Here is a 15,056-nt window from a genome sequence, read left to right as displayed (position 1 = left end):
TCAGTGTTTTTCAATCGGGTTGCCTGGAATTTCTGAAAAATGAAAATAGATTTTTGATATTCTTTAGTTATTATTCTTTTTATTATTATTATTATTATTATTATTATTATTATTATTATTATTATTATTATTATAATAATAATAATAATAATAATAATAATAATAATAATAATAATAATAATAAAACAACACACAGTATTAAGCAACTATTTCTATTCACTTTGTGAAATAAACAATCTAGTTAAACTAAAATGCAGTAAAAAAATTCTTGATATCAAAATGGGGTCATGATCCCAAAAATGTTAGAAACCACTGACCTAAGTATTATTTTTTTCCACTTATTCACAAAATTAGATTCTTTAAAATGTGTATTATCACTCATTCCATCATTACGCTCTATAGTTCTTTTTAAGTAGTTTTCTACAACATGTTGTAGTTGGACAAATGGGGTTCTTGGATTCAGACAAAGGAGAAAAGGGGGTACTTGAGCCAAAAAAGTTTGAGAACCACTGCCCTACATGATACCATACTTTAAATACTCCAATTTGTTGTCTTGGTCTCTTGATTATTCATCTGATGACAACAACAACAGTGGAGTAATAAAAGCACAACTAGTTCTTAACCCTGTCTTTTGTTTCACTAGATGTTCATAACACTTCATTGTTGCTGCTGTTACAGTAAAAGCTGTTTCATTTCAAATGTGATGCCTCTGGCTGTTATCTCACACAGACACGCTGTGCCTATATCCTTCCTTGCCTCTGAGACTTGTTACCGGGGAACGAGACGTTCATCTAAAAAGGCACACATAGCTACATATGAAGCCTGAATGCTCAGGGATGATACATTTCCAACAATGTTGACACGTCGTATGTCATTTCATCTTTAATCTGCCTCCCTGCCTATATCACCTGCGTTGATTTGTCTCAACCAACCAACCAACCAACGTCAGACATTTGACGGTGAGTCTTTTGCATCCTCATTACCTGTTGAGCTTTTTGTTCTTTTGGCAGGGTAGTTTCACAGTGCTGCCTGTTGCTTGGCAACAGAGGAAATAAGTGTGGCGATGTTAAAGTAGTGCATTGAAGGGTAAACATTTTACTTTGTATGGGCTCAGATCAGAAAGAAGGCGAGACTGCAAGGTTGAATGAAGCATTATCTGTATTTGTTTACAGTATGCTTTCTTTTCTTTTTCAGCCAGATAATACAAGATATTATTACAAGTGGGACACACTTCATCCTTGGTTAAATATTAAAAAGTCACATACACTTTTAATTCCATTACATCTACACTTGAATTCTACAAATCCTGCCAAAAAAGCTGATGGGCAGAAAAAGGGTAGTTTTCAGTTTTCCAGTCTATGAGTGACTGCTCTCTCGCTCTCTTTTTTCTGTCTCCGTCTATGAATCTATCCTTCTCTGCCTGAGCTGACACCTGCTGGCTGAGTACCAGTGATACTGACTAATAAATCCTGACAGCTTCTCGCCGGAGCCAATATTAATGTCCCACTACCTGGCAGGCCAACCTGTGAGAGTGTTTCAATAAAGCAGTGTATCCAGGGCTTCATATTTACCAACCAGAGACAAGAAGATTAAAGCCTGGCAGGAATTCTTGGTCCTATTTTTAACAGAACGATGTGGTTAACTACCCAGAGCCCACTGGTCTAGAGCAGTGGTTCCCAACCAGGGGTACGTGTACCCCTAGGGGTACTTGGAAACATTGATGAATCTATTTCCAACATGCTGAGTCATTTTTAAGCCTATTTCAGACACCGTACATCATCATCCAACATCTTTTCCACCCTTTAACAATAATCACCATTAACGGAATAAACAATATTGTGGCCTTAATATCCTACTAAATTGTTACTAATGTGTTATGCACATTACAAAAAAATTGAGGTAAATATGTTCTTTGATATACAATAATTGTAATGCACAAAATTGATATTTAGTGTGCGTTAAATGTACAGGTTGACATTTTCAAGCTATAGGAGATTTCAGAGGCCAACATGTAAATAAAACAAGAAAAGTTACTAAATTGGAATGACGAAGGGGTTCTCCTAATCAGAAGAGAGGCCTCGGGGGGTACATGAGACAGAAAAGGTTGGGAAACACTGATCTAGAGCAGGGGTTCTCAACTGGTCTCACCCTGGGACCCACATTTTGCCACGGTCATGAAATCGCGACCCACTTTTTTTAGAGTTCAACCAACCAAATTGAGTTTTTCAAAAATAGCTGTTGAAAACACGCATATATAATAGATTTTTATCCATAAATCTGTATATTTTCCTGTGCAACATGCATTTCACAGCATGCCTGTTAAAAGAAAAGTTTCTTTCAAAATAAAAGACATAGTCCAACATGAGAGATATTAGGTCTTTTTTTTAATTTTTGACCTGCTTCCGCGACCCACCAGTTGAGAATCGCTGGTCTAGAGAATCCTTTTGTAAAACTAAAATTACTGAGGTTGCTTTCGTGTTTTAGATTTTCTTTAAATGATGTGTTTTAGATTTTCTGAGTTGCATAAATCTTGATAGAATCTTTGGGCATTTATTTAATCTATTTTGGGATTTTGTCAGCAAAGGTAAAGAGGAGGCTAAAGCCACCCAGATCAAACATCCAGGTCCCCTGAAAGCCTCTGTTTGCTTTTCATAAAGTCTCACAGAGGTAGCACATCTCCTCATTTTACATTCCTATCACTGCTGCTTGTCTCCTGGGTCTGCGGTTCCTCTGAGTCCACGCCTTCACAGGCAGCTCTTGAATTGCTCTGCAGCAGAGAGTGATGCAGCCCCACATTCCTTCCTTGTTTTTTTTTTTTACCTCCTCTCTCCTGTCATTTTTTTTTTTATTTGTTTTATTTCGTGTGTGTTTCCTGTATTGTGGCTTGGAATTGAACGCCAGTTTATTCACACCACACACTCGTAACCATGCATCCATTATTGATGCATGTTCACATAATTCATGTTCTGTCAGCCCACCTTTCCTCCATTTGCTTGAGTTGTTTTGTTCAACAACTTCATTCTGCTTTTAGAAAAAACTCTGACAGCTCTATACAATACATCTGCTACAAGAGCAAGGTCAATAGAACACTCAAATGAGACAAATATTGCACAAAATAATGGCTGCAGGGAGACCTTTGATAGACTTGAGTCATGGTCAGAGGGGAACGTGCCCTGTGCCGTAAATAAGCCGTGATATAGGCTCCAGCAACTACTACAAAGGTATACGTGCAGAATAAGCAGGGATACACATTCAATGTGGGAATACATGTATAATGCAGTTTTTTTTTTTTACCTCACTCAAATAGATGAAATGCCAGAAGTTGATAAGTATAGTCCACAGTGGCTTACCATCATATTAGAAAAATAAATTAATCAATGAATTGATTATTTTTTCAACATTATTGTGCCATATTTGCACTTCTACTTATACATAAAATACAAAATATGTAAGAAACCGACAATATCCAAGCAAAATCCTGTTGGGATTCAAATCCCAACAGGATTTTCACTTTAACATATTTAATTAAGGGAAATATTATGTCATAGTTGGAGGAAAATTGAAGGATTTTGTAGGAATTTTGTGTATAATCCACTGTTAAAACGACTGCAATCATGCAATATAAGCACTGGGAAAACTGTGAGTTTGTTTCACGTTTTCTCTGTCATTTTGACTTTCTCTTACGGACCCAGATTTGGCCCCTGGGCCACGAGTTTCACACATATGTATTAAAGGAATGTGATGAGGACAATTAATGCTGCTAAATGTTCCATCCATCCATCCATCTTATACCCGCTTATTCCCGTTTATCAGGGTCGCGGGGGTCTGCCGGTGCCAAACTCCGGCTCTCATAAGGCGCTGGGCGGGGGTACACCCTGGACAGGGCGCCAGTCTGCTAAATGGTGTTTACCCAATTTGTTAGATAGAAGTTTGTTTTGTGATGATTATTACATATTCAATGCCAACTTTCGTTTGCACTTGAATGCTCATCTCTGACCTTTAACAGAGAAAGCAAGATAGAAACAGAAGTTAGATAAATAAATACATGAATAAACAAATAATTAAATAAGTAAATAATTAAGTAACCAAATAACTAAATAAGTCAATAAATAATTAACTAAATAAATAGATAAATAAATAAATAGATAGATTAATAAATAAATAGACAACTAGCTAAATAAATAAATAAATAAATAAATAAATAAATAAATACATAAATAAATAAATAAATAAATAAATAAATAAATAAATAAATAAATAAATAAAATCAACAATGAAATGACACATTTGTCCAGCTATTAGAGGAATGTGTTAATGACAGATAATGTGGCTAAATGTTGTTTACCCAATCTGTTAGACAGAAGTTTGTTCTGTGATTATTACATATTAAATGCAAACTTTCATTTGCATCACATTGCACCAATAATGTCTTTTTTTTGTTTTGTTTTTTAGTTTGAAACAATTTCTGAGTGAGTCATCTGAAAAAAAGAGGACTTTTCTGGTCTTTTTTCTTCCATCTTGTGCTTTTCATCAGTGGTTGCCATTTGCAGCCATCTCCCAAGGTGTTATTATTGATGGTACAGTGATAGCACAGGCTTAGATTGGTGCTGGCTTTGCCGTGATTTGTTTGAAATGTTTTGATGGAAGATTAGCTGTGATACTGATTACAGGCCGTGGCATTTAAATGTTGTGGAAAAAAGTAACAGCTTGCTACACTGCAGATTTCTGCAGAAGCGGTTTTCATTTGCACCGGTAGACAAGCACTACACAGGCTGATCACGCACACGTACAGACACAGACACAGACAAGCTCACTAGCACCTTTGTCAGCAGTATTGGCTAACTTCTCTCCTCTCATCCCTCCGTCTGATTGCTGTGTCTGCTTTAAACTACTGCAGCCAGAACCAAAGCACTGCCGTCAAAGCTTCAGGCTCAATAAAAATGCCAGGAGCAAAACTGCAGATTGTTTATGTGGTACTTACACATTTGCGGCAAAGCTCATCAGTATGGACCAAATGCTGCTGAGCCATTTTGTGCAATTTTTACACTATAGTTGAAATTTTGTATCCACTTGAAATTAATTCCATGACTGGTTCTAGTGTAGCTGGAATCTCACTTTAAATGAGCTATCAAATGCTGGAGAAAAAAAAAAAAAAAAAAAAAAAAAACCTTTTTAAAAGTGTGACATTTCATTTTTGCTTCCAAGAAATGTCACATAGTGAAACTTGCTCTCGTCAAAATAACAAGATTATTGTTCAGTTATGCCTTTGTTGTGTTTTGTATTCGTATGACAACTATTGCCTGCATACTTACTAATTCTACTTAAGCCGCTTGCCAACATTATAGTAAAAATGTGCTATGGCTATTGGACGCAGCTGAAAACAAATCATTGTTGGATATCAACTAGCTGGACTATTGTAATGGTCTTCTGACAGGAATCCCCCAAAGGAGCATCAAACAGCTACAGCTGGTTCAGAACGCTGCAGCTCGGGTCTGAACCAGAACTAAGAGGTCAGAGCACATTAGTCCAGTTTTAAAGTCTTTACAGTGGCTCCCAGTCAGCCTGAGAATAGACTTTAAAGTTCTGCTGCTGGTGTTTAAATCTGTGAATGGTTTGGTCCAGAATACATCAGTGAGATGTATCTCAGATCTATGGACACAGGTCAGATAGTGGAGCCCAGAGTTTACAGTAAACATGGTGACGCTGCTTTTAGTTGTTATGCTGCAAAGAAGTGGAACAAACATCAGGATCCAATGTGAACATTTTTAAATCCAAGTTAAAGTCACTCTTTTTCTCTACTGCGTATGATGGAGAGGGAGATTTTTAATTGTATTATTGTTGATTGAATGTTTTTACTGCTGATTTTAATATTCTTATTGATTTTTGAACTGTTAAATGTTTTCTGTTCTACTTCTTAATCATCTAAAGATCATTGAATTACCTTGTGTATGAAATGCGCTATACAAATAAACTTGTCTATGCCTCTGTTGTGTTATTGTATTCATATAGAAATTATTGTCTGCATATTTGCATATTTTACTTAAGCTGTTTGCCCACTTTAAAAATTAAGTAAAAATGTGCTGAGGCTATTGGACGCAGCAGAAAACAAATCATGATTACTGTGAATAAACTAGTTCAAAAAGGCTGAAGAGGTTAAATAGATAATTTACATTTGGGATGTTAAGTTCCAATGAGGGGTGGGAACCTCTGGGTACCTCGCGATACGATACGATACACGATACAAAGCTCACGATAACGATTATCTCATGATATGACGATACCGCAATTATCGATATATAGGTCAGAAATCAATCTACGATAATCTATGACATAACAAGAAAAAAAAAAGATTAAGTGAAAAAATACAATTTTTATTTTATAACTCTGAAAGACAATAGATTGAAAACGTGTCCTATGAACAGTGACACTATTTTAGTGCAACATTTCTTTAAATAAGTCTCAACATACCAATGTAAATGAATAAGTATCTCCAATAGTGCTTTCTGTAAACAAAAAATAGTCTTTCTTACCAGTGACACCATTATAGTGCAATATTCCAGTAAACAAGATATTGGTTCCTTCAACAAACAGTGACAATTTCTGTGAAGACGTACCTGCACATTTTAGTGAAAAAGCAGAAAAGGTTTTGAAAAAAAAAAAAAAAAAAACGACAGCGCGCGCATATCGATAATCGATTGTGCAAAAAAATATTGCGATATATTGCTCAATCAAGATATCGCCACACTCCGAGTTCCAATATTGCAATCCATTTGTTTGTTTGCCTTTTTGTACCTGTATTATAGTGGGTTTGTGGCTTTTCATTTGATGTAAGGAAGGACTATTGCTTGCACAGTGAAATAAAGCCTATCGAGCAAAGGGGAAAACCATGCATTCCAGCCCTATGTGAAGCATAAAGATTAGAGGTAACAGGCAGGATACCAACAGTCAAGGTTGCATAAATTTCCACACTGAGAGTCAAAGTCTTTGCAGAGATTTCTGCAGCAATTATAACGGAAGGGAGGGCTCCTGTTTTCGTTTTATGTTGCCGCAGCAAGGGCTTGGAGAGCACCCACTGTCTCCTGGCATGCCGCTCCTCATCAGCCCCGCAATAAATCAATTTTCATCCTCACACCAGCCTCACACACACACCATCTCCACCTCCTGCTCTCATTTCTCTCTACTTCTCAACTCCCACTTGGCTCTCTCACCTCAGCCCTCCTCTGTTCACCAGTGATTCTCAGCTCTGAATAGGGGCAAAGAGGAAGGCTTAAGTCATCGCAGCCCTCCTCCTCATTTTTTTTTTTTTTTTTAATGAATGTGGAAAAAATGTCATCTTGGTTGACTCAAAGCTAAAAGGCGAACACATGCATCCTGTGAACAAGCTGTCTGTCATGCTTAATCATGTTTGCATACTCACAGGTCACACCCCATACAAAAGTATGACTCCATGATGTGATAGCTGGTTGATGTGATGACAGAGAGACAAAAAAAGAGCGACTTTGCATGAGACCTATATAAAACTTGTTTGATAGGCTTGTCTGTCAGGTGAAGTTCCTTCAGTCATCTGGAAAGAAAAAAAAAAAAAACAGTTTCCAGGTCTTTTGTTTTAAATGTCATCTGAACAGGAGCCTCTGGATAGGTGCAGAAGGAGGCCATTGTCTGTGGCCTCGGCGTGTGAAAAGTTCTTGGTCAGCTTTGATCTCATCTTATATTAACCTTAGGCAATGTCTTGATACGCTATAACACACACACACACACACACACTTACTGACACACGTTTGTCCTGAAGCTCTACATTAAAAGAGGAAAGAGCATTCAAAAGAGCAGCAATGACTACAAAGCCAATGTTTTTTTTTTTTTTTGTTTTTTTTTTCAAGGCATTGACTCAAAAACCTACTTTATCATTCCATGAAATCTAATCTTGATACATTTCTTTAAATGTAACTGTTCATTCACATATTTTAACAAGAAATATAATTGTCTCACAAAGATAATTACAGGCATTTCTTTATTATTGTTCATTTTGAAAGCTGTCCTTTATGTTTCATTTGCACATTTTCTTTGTGTTGTCTTGCTCCTTTTTTCTGCGTGTGTATAATTATCATTAATTATCACTATTATCAGTACAGTGCCCGTCGGAAGTATGTATTCATATAGTGGGAGGAGCTTAAGTACAGTTGTCAATTATGGCCGAATGAGTATGTCTTTGAAGGTTGGATGTACAAAGAGGTGTACATACTCTGTACTCTGTAGTGTTATGAAGGGGTTTATTTGCAGATGCAAAGTAAAATAGCGTGTGTGATTTCCCTGGTTTAAATCTATGGGACATGGGCGTGATAAATGTGTTTGTTGTTTTTACTCATTTATTCATTTTTTTTTATTTGGTGTGTTTTTTGGTCATTAGGTGTATTTTTGTATCTTTCTGCTGTGTTTTTGTACATTTTTTGTATAGTTATTGTTTTTCTTGCCATTGTGATTCTGGAGTGATTTTTTGGTGTAGTTTTGTGCATTTCTGTTGTCATTTTGTGCATTTATTTGTATGAATATTTAGTTTTGTGTATTTTGAGTCATTTTCATATTTTTGTTGTTGTTTGGTGTATTTTTCTGCAATATATGTTTTTTGGAGCCTTTTTGTATATTTTTGTGCATTTCTGTTGTTGTTTTGTGTACTTTTTGTGTTTATTTTTCTTTATTCTAGTTGATTGTTATTATTTAATGTTTACAATATCAGAGAGAGCACAGTTCACCAAGACAAATTCCCCGTGTGTATTCAATACATTACTTGGTCAATAAAGTTGATTCTGATTCTGAAATATTGTTTAGTTTTTTGTTTACCTTATGCGTGGTGAGAGCGTGTTTTGAGGCGTGTGTGTGCGTGTGTGTGTGAGACTTGCTAACTGTGGTTGCTGTGTGGGACTCTCTCCATCTCCGCCGTTGGTTCTCTCTTACACACGTACGCGCATCAGCCGCGCACATACACATACTTCATCACAGGTTGGTGAAATGCGTGTGTAGAAATGAAAAAGGACAGGTAGGAAGTATTTGAAACTTCCTGGAACTCTTCCGTTGTCGGAACTCTCTCTCTAAATAGCCTTGTGTGCGTTCAGCATCTACATCCAAGGTGTGCATTTGGTTAAATAGCACGTGGTGAAAATATCAGCGTTTATAATTCCATATACGCGGAGAAATTAATTCGCTTTCAATACAGCCGCGGCCATTGCCATTGTCCATAACTTCTGGATCCCGTCATAACTTCCGCCTCCCTTCCGTCTGGTCTAAACAGCGCACGGCCAACATGAAAATAAACGTTTTGAAACGTAATCACCAAATAAGGAACAATCAAAAAATATGTTTCCTCAAAAGAGAAGTGCATAGGAGCTTGTGAAAGAGCCTTAAACTACCTTCTCGCAGGTCTGGTGCTACTCCAGGTCTTCAGCGAGCGATTGGCTCTGGCCGCACACGAGACTGTAGCTCGCTACTGTGATTGGTTCTGGCACGCACCGGAGCAGAGCTGCGAGATATAGATATAGATGGTGCGCTAGCGCCCCCTCACACTGAGGTCAAAAGCTGAATAGGTTTCACTTCTGGGTAAACATGAATGTGCCGTTCTGGGGAAATAAAATTTAAAGAAACTTTATGAAATCACCAAATAAGTCCAAAATAACAGATACACACACTTGGGGGTACTTGGATGCCGTTGACAAAGATTCAGGTCGAACAGATACAAAACAACAAACAAACACGCACGCAAACACGCATACAGAACTTTCTTGCTTTTATACTGTAGATAGAATAGATTAGTGTTGATTTTTAATATGCTGCTCGTTGCAGTTCTAATTACCCCTCGGCCATCAATAGTTTTTATTTTTTTATTTTTCTGATTCTGAAGTTGGTCACAGTCAAAATATCTTTAGGTTTGTTTGGGTTTTTTTTTGGTTAGGTGACTCATTAACTGCAGTTGTATCTGTAACTCTGCGATAGCCCTGAGATATCTTTGAACTAGATTTTAGCTCACATGAGCCTAGAGTAGTGAGGGGGAGATGATGGATGAACTTGTTGACATTTCTCTGCCATTAAGAAAAGAGAATGGCTGCTGAGTAAAGTAATGGAGAAAGTTGACCAAATTATCAAAAGAAACGATCGAGGCTGGCAACACTAATTACGGTCTGATAAGATATGGTCTGATTAGTTCATGAGAAAAATTAATGAATAAATATATGGAGTTACCTGTTTAAAAAAACAATTACAAGTTTGCTTAATTTGAGCAAAGATAAGAAAGATTGCAGAACAGGAAAAAAAAGAAAGAAAAAAAAAGAACCAGAACAAGAGGTGTCGGCTACTGCCGAGTAACTTCTACTTCATAATCACAGTTTACTTATTTATTTGTCTTCACTAGCAGCATACATTACTCACAACAGGTTGAAGAGTAGCTCAGGAAGTCAGGAATGTCAAGAAACACCCAAACACCAAAGTCCTAAAATCCAAAGTCCTAAAATAAATAATAATCCACATCCCGTTCTGACAGAAATGTACTTTGTGGCTACTTTTTTCCAAACACTCCAATCGAACATGTATTATAACAGTCTCATTTTCATCTAGATTTGGCCTTTCTGTGTATCAGCAATATAGTCCAATTTCAGATGATATTTTAATGATTTCCTCCTACACAGATACGATTCAGGTGCCATAGAAAAGCTGTTCATTGACTAAGGATCTACTTTTAATTTCTTTTAAGAAAGTTGATTTAATAAATGGAATGCCTATTTGTACACAGTGGTTGTCAAATGCAATACCAGTGTTAATAATATTTTCTACACAATCTATTGTAATGCTATATTTATTGACTGAAGGTCAGTGGTATTAATGGATTGCTGGTCAGGTCTCTGTTCTAATGAAAAGTTTTCATTCAATGAGTCTCAGATGTTCACATTGATCCAAGGTAATCCATAATCCCCGCCCTCTTGGTTTGGCTAAACCAACGTGCAATAGAAAATGTCGCTATAGATGCGACAGCATTGTTGTACCCTGGGCTGTTGTGGGTGGTCTTTGACCACCAATCATGCATGAGGGCCCAAACATACTCGGGCAGAACGTACAGTACTACCACGCAGAGTCCGAGCGGCATACTGGTGTCACACAAAACACTGTTCGGCATGTATTTTTTTTATATTGACCCGCATTTACTGCAACACCGACCTGGACGCCATGACAGCAAAATGTAAACAACACGCAAGAATTGTGAGATGTGTAGGATTTCACGGAAATTTCACAGGAAATTACTCTTGACTATGACTTCGAGTAAAGTCCGTTCCGCGTACGTTTTGCCCATCGCACGAACACAGTTTTTCTAGTTCTACTGCACGCGTATCCCGTTTTGACAGAATTATGCTTTGTTGCAACTTTTTTCTAAACTCTCCAATCAAACACTGTATTATAAGTGTGCGTAAGGCTGTCATGTGCTATATTTTCAGAGCATCACTCAGTCTTATGCACTGTCTTTGCACGACAGTATCATATATTTCAGACCAAAAAGAAAGCCAAACGTGTTGCCAAACTCCTGCAATTGTTTAAAATGGGTTGCATGTCCGTCTTGCAGCCGGCAGATAAGTTTTGCCCATTTCCATCTTGACATAGCGACAAACAAAAACCTGTCTAATTTGATAGATTTGTTTGTTTCATTTATTTGACCTTGGCTGGCACAGAAACCACATCTTAATCTGCTTTCTTTCTTCTGCTTCTTGTTCCTTTTCTTTGGTTGCCTAACTTTGTGTCAACTTTTCTCTCCTTCTGTCTGACGAATGATGAATGACAGTCAATAGACAGTGCAATTATATAGCAAAGTATTTTATTTAGCATGTTTAGTGTTTAGTTTGAAATAAAGTGAAAATAATAATAATAAGACAAATTATATCGGAAAGTTGGCTTATCAAAGGAGCTTGCCATTTGCGAGTTACCTATATTTTTTACTTACCAAAACATAATTTGGCAGGTGCTAATTTCAAACCCTGAAAAAAACACACCATATTTAACTATTTTATTTTTAAATTTTTTAATTCAGATTTTTTTTTTTTTTTTTAAAGGTCCCATATTATGAAAAACACATTTTTTTCTGGTCTCTACGTCCTCCCTGAGCCTGCCAACTCCCAGAATGAGGAAAACAAGTGATTTGTGCATGGTCTCTGCAGCCCACCCACTGGTAAAATGGCGCTCATACAGGCTGTTCAGATTCAGCTCCTGTCGTTACGCAACCAAAGGAGTCATTTTCATGGGCCGACCTCTTGAGCGGTGATAGGAGACATCGGAGAGGGGGGGCGTTCATCCCTGAGGTGAAGTTTGGTGTGTCCAGCGGTGAGATAGCAGTAGTGTTTTGCAATGACGTCGCTCAGAGCTAGACACGCAAATTGCTCTGCTGTTGGTTGTACAAATCAACATAAGTGCCTATATTCTGTCCCATCAAGAGCAAGGCTCTCCAAGTAGGCGTCAACAGACGGTGCTCATTAGCATTTAAAGGTGCAGCCACAGGAACAGCCTGTTCTCAGCAGAGCTCATTTGAGCAACTTTTAGACAGCTGAAATTCAGGACCACGGATGGGTTTGGGGCAATGCATATCGAATACAGTGTTGTTGGACCTTTGACAGCTGTGTGAAATTAATGAAAAACGGTATAACATGGGACCTTTAAACACACCAGGATTGCAGACACAAGGGCTTCTAGAAGTGCTTGTAGAGGTTGTAGCACAAAGTTCAAAGGTCATGATCACCAGAACATTTTTAGCAAGAGAAATTTTTGTTGGATTTTAAAGAGAAAACTTTGTGAAAGGTTTCATGTGGAAAAAGTTTGTAGAAAACTTTAAGAAAGTGTTCATTTTAACTTTTGACATACTCTGAACAAAACCCTTCAGAGCAGGAAGGACAGAAGCAGAAACAGTTTTTTTTTCTCCCCATTTTGTTCACCCATTGTTTGCTTTTACCTCAAGGTCTGCTTCCGAGAAAATTCTTTGAGTTCTTCTTAGCATTTACATTCAAAATAGTTCAGTTCTTTCTGAACGAAGGCTGTGGCATGACTGACATGCACAGTGATGCCGTGCTGCTGGTTCTTGCCACGTAGCTAGTATCAACCAAATCTTTACATTGCAAACAGTGCAATCATTATTTTAAAATTATGTTTGTGAACTTTCTTTATTCAAGCCCTGCAAAAGCCAAGGTTTAACTATAATCTTTAGTATTCGCAGAAATCCATGCCTTTGAATCTTAAGCAGGGGTTTGAGTAACACTGGGGTTATTTTTGCTACCTGCAACCACTTAACGAACAAGAAACTTCTGTAAGATAAGGGGGGAAAGCCTAAAGTTCCACAGAACACAGTGAATATTATCTTTTTTTTTCTTTTTTTTTTTACATTTTATTTTCTGTTTAGACCATACCCCGTGAGAGTAGCTCAAAATTGTGCATTTATTTGAAAGCTTCTCCAATGGATCCATTAAGCGGGCAAGCCAGTGATAAAAGAAGGGCTGCATATGTTTCTCTTTTCCTGCAGACCTGAATCGCAGCAATAACTGTCTCACAAAAAGTTGTTTACCTTTGATATAGAGCGCCACTTTCAGTTTTTTTTAGTAATGCAACAAATCCGAAATGAAATGTATTTGTCAAATAAATCCTTACACATCTCTATGAATAGATATTTGGCAGGGTTATTTCTTCAAGTTATTGGCAGACACCTTTGCTGAACACTTACCAAGGAGGATTCACAAATCTTCTCTAACTCAGGAGGGTGGACTGCTGTGTCATTTTCACAACTGTCACTCTGTGTGTTTTTTTTTACAAGCTGTATCTCACTCAGTACATGTATAGTCACTATACTCTCTAAAACAGGCTCTAAACAAGTTGTTCTATGAAGAGAAAAATGGTTATTTTTGTGCCATAGGAAACATTTTTATTTTTCAAACACTTGCATGATATAAAAAAAAAAAATGTTTGTATTAATTTATACTCGTTATATACTATAGCTTTATTTTTTTATTCTTACTCTGCAACATGAAAGGTGGTACTCATTATTGTTGCCTTCAAGAAATTGTATGAATTTGTATTTTAGAATGAGTAACATACCTGCCTTGTATATGCTTTGGCCTTAAAATTTTAATCCTAACCTCTTGAACCTGTTGTGACGTGAAGGCAGAGCACTGCGCTACGAAAGAATTGCAGGTCCTCGTACAGGAAGCAAAATATTTTACCATCAAAAATAGTAGTTGATTTACTGTGAACTATCAGGTAACTCCTTCAAATCTATTTATATCATATGTTTTATATTTGATTTGATAGGAATTGAGTGAAAAATATGTCAGGAAAAAAAACCCCAAAAAGTGATAACACCATAATTATTAGCCTTTAGCCTTTTTTCCATTACAAACTTCAATCCCAAAATCAATTAAAGCCACGAGCGGCGTCGTAGGGTCCGAAGTAGTGGCCGGGTGACCCAAGGTCGCGTATCCCAATGTTGGGCATTTGGGTTTGGCCTGAGCAAATTTAGTGCAAATTGGTGGAAAAACAGCTAAAAGATATTGCATTTCAAATGCTTTAGGATTAACATTAGCCTTGCATTAGAATTAACCTAGCAGTAACATTAACCTAGCATTAGCATAATAATAATAATAATAATAATAATAATAATAATAATGCATTGGATTGTATATTGCGCTTTATCATTGACACTCAAAACGCTTTACAGAATTAAGGCATTATTCTTTGACTCCACACTTAGTGGTGGTAAGCTACTATTGTAGCCACACCTGCCCTGGGGAAGACTGACGGATGCAAGGCTGCCATAGTGCACCATTGGCCCCTCCGACTACCACCAACACTCACTCACACACTACATTCATACTAGGCAATGTAGGTGAAGATACATTAGTATTGGGCTAACATTAGCATTAGCCTAGCATTAACAATAATCTGGCATTAGCATTGCCTAGCAATAGCATTAACCTAGCAATAGCATTGGCCTAGATTTAGCATTAACCTAACATTAGCATTGGGCTAACATTAGCATTAACCTAGCATTA

This window comes from Gouania willdenowi, chromosome 1, assembly GCF_900634775.1.
Source record: "Gouania willdenowi chromosome 1, fGouWil2.1, whole genome shotgun sequence".
Taxonomy (NCBI): Eukaryota; Metazoa; Chordata; class Actinopteri; order Blenniiformes; family Gobiesocidae; genus Gouania; species Gouania willdenowi.
The sequence above is the reverse complement of the archived record's forward strand: the minus strand, read 5'-3'. Positions refer to the sequence as shown.